Raw genomic sequence first — 6,000 nt, 5'->3', positions numbered from 1 at the left:
AAGGTTTGTGATCCTCTCGAGTTGTGACAGGGACCTCAGGAAACCTCTCATGTTGCCTCAGGGAAGTCAGGCCCCCTTTCAAGTTCCAAGGGGCACCTCGGAATTCATCTAGAGCCGCTGCAGAGAAATAGGGCCACTTCTTGATTTGAGGTGGGAAACTCAAGGTTCCTTTCCAGTTTCAAGAGGAATCTTGGGGTTCCTATCGAGTTTCTACAGGGGAGTCAGGGCTCATCTCTTTTTCAGGCATGGAATTCTGCTTTCCTTTCGAGTTGTAAAAGAGGTGTCAGGCCTCCTATTGAGTTGAGGTGGGGAATGTTGACTTTTTCTAGGGTGCAACCGGGGAGTCAGACCTCCCTTCATGTTGTGAGGGGACACTTGGGGTTCCATTCAAGTCAGTGCATGGGAGTCAGTCCTTATCTTGAGTTGAGATGAACTTGGTGTCCTGTCGACTTGTGGCAGATACTGCAGGGTTCCTCTCGATTTTCAATAGTTGAGACAGGACTCCTCTTGAAGTGAGGGGAAAATTGGGATTCCTGTCGAGTCCAAGTTGAGTAGTTGTCCCTCATCTGAAGATGAATTGGAGAACACGGGGCTCTTCTCGAGTTGTGTCGGGAGACCCAGGGTTCCACTTGAGTGAGGATGGGTATCTCGGGGAACCTCTTGAGTTGCATAAAGGGAGTCAAACCTCCTTTCAAGTTTCAGTAGGGAACTTGGGATTGCTCTGGATGTGCTGCAGGGGAAAAGGGCCTCATCTCGCATTGAGGAGGGAATCTCATGATTTTTCTCAAGTCGCGGCAGGAAGCTTGGGGTTACTCTCGAGTTGTGACGGGGACTTCTGGGAACATCTCGTGTTGCCTCAGGAAAGTCAAGTCTCCTTTCAAGTTGCAAGGGGGAGCGTGGGATTGCTCTCAAATCACTGCAGGGGAATCGGGGCTCATTTTGCTTTGAGGCAGAAATCTCATGGTGTCTTTCAAGTTGCGGCGGGATGTTTTGAGTTCCTCTCGAGATGTGACGGGAACCTCGGGGAACTTCTCATGTTGCCTCAGGGCAGTCAGGCCTCCTTTCAAGTTGCATGGGCCACCTCATCCTCTCAAGTCCTTGCAGGGGAATAAGGGCCTCATTTCGAGTTGAGACGGGAAACTCAGGGTTCCTCTTCAGTTGCAACATGGATCTCGGGGTTCCTACTCAGGGGAACCCTCCCACGCTCCCCCTCCCAACTCGAAAGGAGACTTGACTTTGAGGGAAGTCAAGTCTCCTTTCAAGTTTAGAGGAGGAGCACATGGTTTATCTCGAGTCACTGCATTAGAATCGGGCCTCATCTCACACTGAGTGGGGAATCTAGTGATGTTTCTCGAGTTGCAGCTGGAAGCCTTGGGTTTGTCTCAGGTAGCAATGGGAACCTCAGGAAACCTCTCATGTTCCATCAGGAAAGTTAGGCCTCCTTTCAAGTTGCAAGCGGCACCTTGGGATTCCTCTTGAGTTGCCGCAGGGGTATAGGGCCTCATCTTGAGGCGAGAAATTCAGGTCTGTTCTCCAGTTGCAACAGGGATCTCAGGGATCCTATTGAGTTTCATCAGAGGAATCAGGCCTCGTCAGATTTTGAAGCATGGAACTCTGTTTTTCTCTCGAGTTGTAAAAGGGGTGTCAGTCCTCCTGTCGATTTGAGGTGGGGAACTTGGGCCTTTTCTAGAGGTGCAACAGGGGAGTCAGGCCTTCCTTTGTGTTGTGAGGGGATACTCGCGGTTCCACTAGAGTCGGTGCAGGGGAATCAGGCCTTATCTCACGTTGAGGGGAACTCGGTGTCCTTTTGACTTGAGGCACGAACCTCGGGGTTCCTCTAAAGTTTCAATAGGTTATACAGGCCTCCTCTTGAGGTATGAAGGGAAAGTCAGAATTCCTCTAGAGATGAAGCAGGGGATCTGGGCTTCATCTCGAGATTAGGTGGAGAATACAAGGCTTTTCTCGAATTGTGGTGAGATACTCGAGGTTCCTCTCTAGTTGTGACAGGTATCTTGGGGAACCTCTTGTTTGCATAAAGGGTGTCAAGCCTCCTTTTGAGTTTTGAGAGGGAACTTGGGATTGCTATCTAGGGAATGCAGGGGAAAGGCCTCATATTGCATTGAGAGGGGAATCTCATGGTTTTTGTGGACTTGTGGTTTGAAGCTTGGGGTTCCTCTCGACTTGCAACAGGGACCTCAGGGAACTTCTCATAGTGCCTCAGGGCAGTCAGGACTCCTTTCAAGTTGTGAAGGGCACCTCAGGATTCCTCTTGAGTTGCTTCAGGGGAATAGGGCCTCATCTGGAGTTCAGGCAGAAACCTCATAGTTCCTCCTCAGTTGGAACAGGGATATCTGGGTTCCTATTGAGTTTCAACAGGGGAGTCAGGCTTCATCTCATATTGTGGCATGGAACTCGACTTTCCTCTCAAGTTGTAAAAGGGGTTCAAGCTTCCTTTCGAATTTCAAGGGGGAACTCAGGATTTACCTTGTGGTGCTGCAGGGTAAAAGGGCCTCATTTTGAGTTGAGACGGGAAATTCAGGATTCCTCTTCAGTTGCGACATGGATCTCAGGGTATATAACTTCGCTTTCATCTCGAGTTGTAAAAGCAGTGTCTGGCCATCTGTCGAGTTGAGGCGGAAAACTGGGCCTTTTTCTAGAGGTTGCAGCAAGGGAGTCAGACTTCCCTTCATGTTCTGAGGGGATACTCAGGTTTCCACTCTAGCTGGTGCAGGGGAATCAGGCCTTATCTCGAGTTGAGGGGGAACTCGCTGTCCTTTCGAATTGCAGCACGAGCCTTGGGGCTCCTCTGAAGTTTCAATAAATGAGACAGGCCTCCTCTTGAGGTGCGAGGGGAAAGTTGGAATTCCTCTTGAGACGAAGCATGGGATCTGGGCCTCGTCTCTAGGTGAGGTGGAGAATATGGAGCTCTTCTCAAGTTGTGGTGAGAAACTCGAGGTTACTCTTGAGTTGCGACAGGTATCTTGGGGATGTCCACAGCCTCCAGGCTGACCCTACCTTCTAGTCATATACCTAGGGTCGTATATTCACAGTCTCCTGGGTAGAGCCTCCCTAGACTCTGAGCATGGGGTCACACGTCCACAGTCCCCGAGTGACCCCAACTTGCATGCCCTGAACCTGGGTTCTCACATCCATCGTCTCCAGGGTGAAACCTTCTCATGCCCTGCACCTGAGAGAACATGCCCACAATCTCCAGGGTGACTTTACCTCCCAGTCATGTACCTGGGGTCACATGTCCAGTCTCCAGGGTGACACCAGTTCTCCAAACCTTGTACCTGAGGTCAAATGTCCACTCTTTCCAGGGACACTGCACTTCACATACCATACACCTGTGGTCACACCTTCACAATCTCCATGGTAACCTCCTCCCCATTCTGTACCTCAATCACATTACCATAGTCTATAGGGTGACACACCTCTCAACACCATGTACATGGAATCACACGTCCAGAATCTCCGAGGTGGACCACTTTCAGAACCTGCACCTTGGGTAACATGTCTGGAGTCCAGGCTGACACCCCTCTCCAGACCCTGCACCCGGGGTCACATGGCCACAGTCTCTAAGGTGATGCAATCTGCTAGACCCTTCACCTGGAGTCACATGGCCACAATATTCAGGGTGACACCCTCCCAACCCTGGACCAGGGGACACATTTCCACAGTATCTAGTATGACACTCCTGCAAAAACTGTACCTGGGCTTACATTTCCAGAGTCTCCAGTGTGACCCCACCCCCCAGACTGAGTAACAAGGATCACATGCTCACAGTCCAGAGTAATCCCACCTCCCAGAACTTATGGTGACCCCCCTCCCAGACCATGCACCTGGGATCACCAGTCCACAGTTTCAGGGTGATCCTACCTCCGGCACTTTACACCTGGGGTCACAGGTCACAGGTCACAGGTCACACTCCTCAGGTTTACCCCTCCCAGTCCCTGTACTTGGGCTTACACATCCGTAGTCTCCATGGTGACTGTCGAGTCCAGCTCAACAGCACAGGTTCCTGAAAGCACGGCATGGCAAAAGAATGAGAAACATTCAAAAAAGTTACAGTGGAGATCAGGGGATCAACACCACCATGAGGTGAAGGTGCCCAAATTTATCACATGTCTGCTTTATTATACTTTTTGAGACTACTTTGTACGTGCTTAAAGGAGCATAGCAGGTCAGATGGCCTTCAGTGACAATCTTGTGCAGTTAATATTTAGCATGTTTGTATCCCTGCTTTTCTGCCTCAAGGACAAAGACCTAGGTGTTGCAAAAGGGAAGACACACTGAAACCATAATCACAAAAAATTAGTTAATCTAATCACACTAGGACTACAGCCTTGTCTAACTCAATGAAACTTAGCCAGGCCCTGTGGGGCTACCCAAAACGGGCGGGAATGGTAGAGAGGTCTGACACACTGTGGTCCACTGGAGAAGGGAATGACAAACCACTTCAGTATTCTTGCCTTGAAAACCCCATGAACAGTAGAAAAAGGCAAAATTATGGGATACTGAAAGAGGACCTCCCTAGGTCAGTAGGTGCCCAATATACTACTGGAGATCAGTGGAGAAATAGCTCCAGGAAGAATGAAGGGATGGAGCCAAAGCAAAACAATACCCAGTTGTGGATATGACTGGTGATAGAACCAAGGTCCGATGCTGTAAAGAACAATATTGCATAGGAACTTGGAATGTCAGGTCCATGAATCAAGGCAAATTGGAAGCGGTCAAACAGGAGATGGCAAAAGTGAATGTTGACATTCTAGGAATCAGCGAACTAAAATGGACTGGAATGGCTGAATTTATCTCAGATGACCATTATACCTACTACTGCAGGCAGGAATCATTTAGAAGAAATGGAGTAGCCATCATGGTCAACAAAAGAGTCTGAAATGCAGTACTTGGATGCAACCTCAAAAATGACAGAATGATCTCTATTCGTTTCCAAGGCAAACCATTCAATATCACAGTAATCCAAGTCTATGCCCCAACAAGTAACGCTGAAGAAGCTGAAGTTGAACGGTTTTATGAAGACCTACAAGACCTTTTAGAACTAACACCCAAAAAATATGTCCTTTTCATTATAGGGGACTGGAATGCAAAAGTAGGAAGTCAAGAAACACCTGGAGTAACAGGCAAAATTGGCCTTGGAATGCAGAATGAAGCAAGGCAAAGACTAATAGAGTTTTGCCAAGAAAATGCACTGGTCATAGCAAACAGCCTCTTCCAACAACACAAGAGAGGACTCTAAACAAGGACATCACCAGATGGTCACCACCAAAATCAGATTGATTATATTATTTGCAGCCAAAGATGGAGAAGCTCTATATAGTCAGCAAAAACAAGACCAGGAGCTGACTGTGGCACAGATCATGAACTCCTTATTGCCAAATTCAGATTCAAATTGAAGAAAGTAGGGAATACCACTAGACCATTCAGGTATGACCTAAGTCAAATCCCTTATGATTAAACAGTAGAAGGGAGAAATAGATTTAAGGGACTAGATCTGATAGAGTGCCTGATGAATTATGGAATGAGGTTCATGACATTGTACAGGAGACAGGGATCAAGACGACCCCCATGGAAAAGAAATGCAAAAAAAGCAAAATGGCTGTCAGAGGAAGCTTTACAAATAGCTGTGAAGAGAAGCGAAAAGCAAAGGAGAAAAGGAAAGATACAAGCATCTAAATGCAGAGTTCCAAAGAATAACAAGAAGAGATAAGAAAGCTCTCCTCAGTGATCAATGCAAAGAAATAGAGGAAAACAACAGAATGGGAAAGACTAGAGATCTCATCAAGAAAATTAGAGACACCAAGGGAATAGTTCACGCAAAGATGGGCTTGATAAAATACAGAAATGGTATGGACCTAACAAAAGCAGAAGATATTAATAAGAGGTGGCAAGAATACACAGAAGAACTATACAAAATAGATCTTCACGACCAAGAGAATCATGATGGTGTGATCAGTCACCTAGAGCCAGACATCCTGGAAT

This window comes from Ovis aries, chromosome 4, assembly GCF_016772045.2.
Source record: "Ovis aries strain OAR_USU_Benz2616 breed Rambouillet chromosome 4, ARS-UI_Ramb_v3.0, whole genome shotgun sequence".
In the NCBI taxonomy this organism is placed as follows: domain Eukaryota; kingdom Metazoa; phylum Chordata; class Mammalia; order Artiodactyla; family Bovidae; genus Ovis; species Ovis aries.
Note: the sequence above shows the minus strand (reverse complement) of the source record.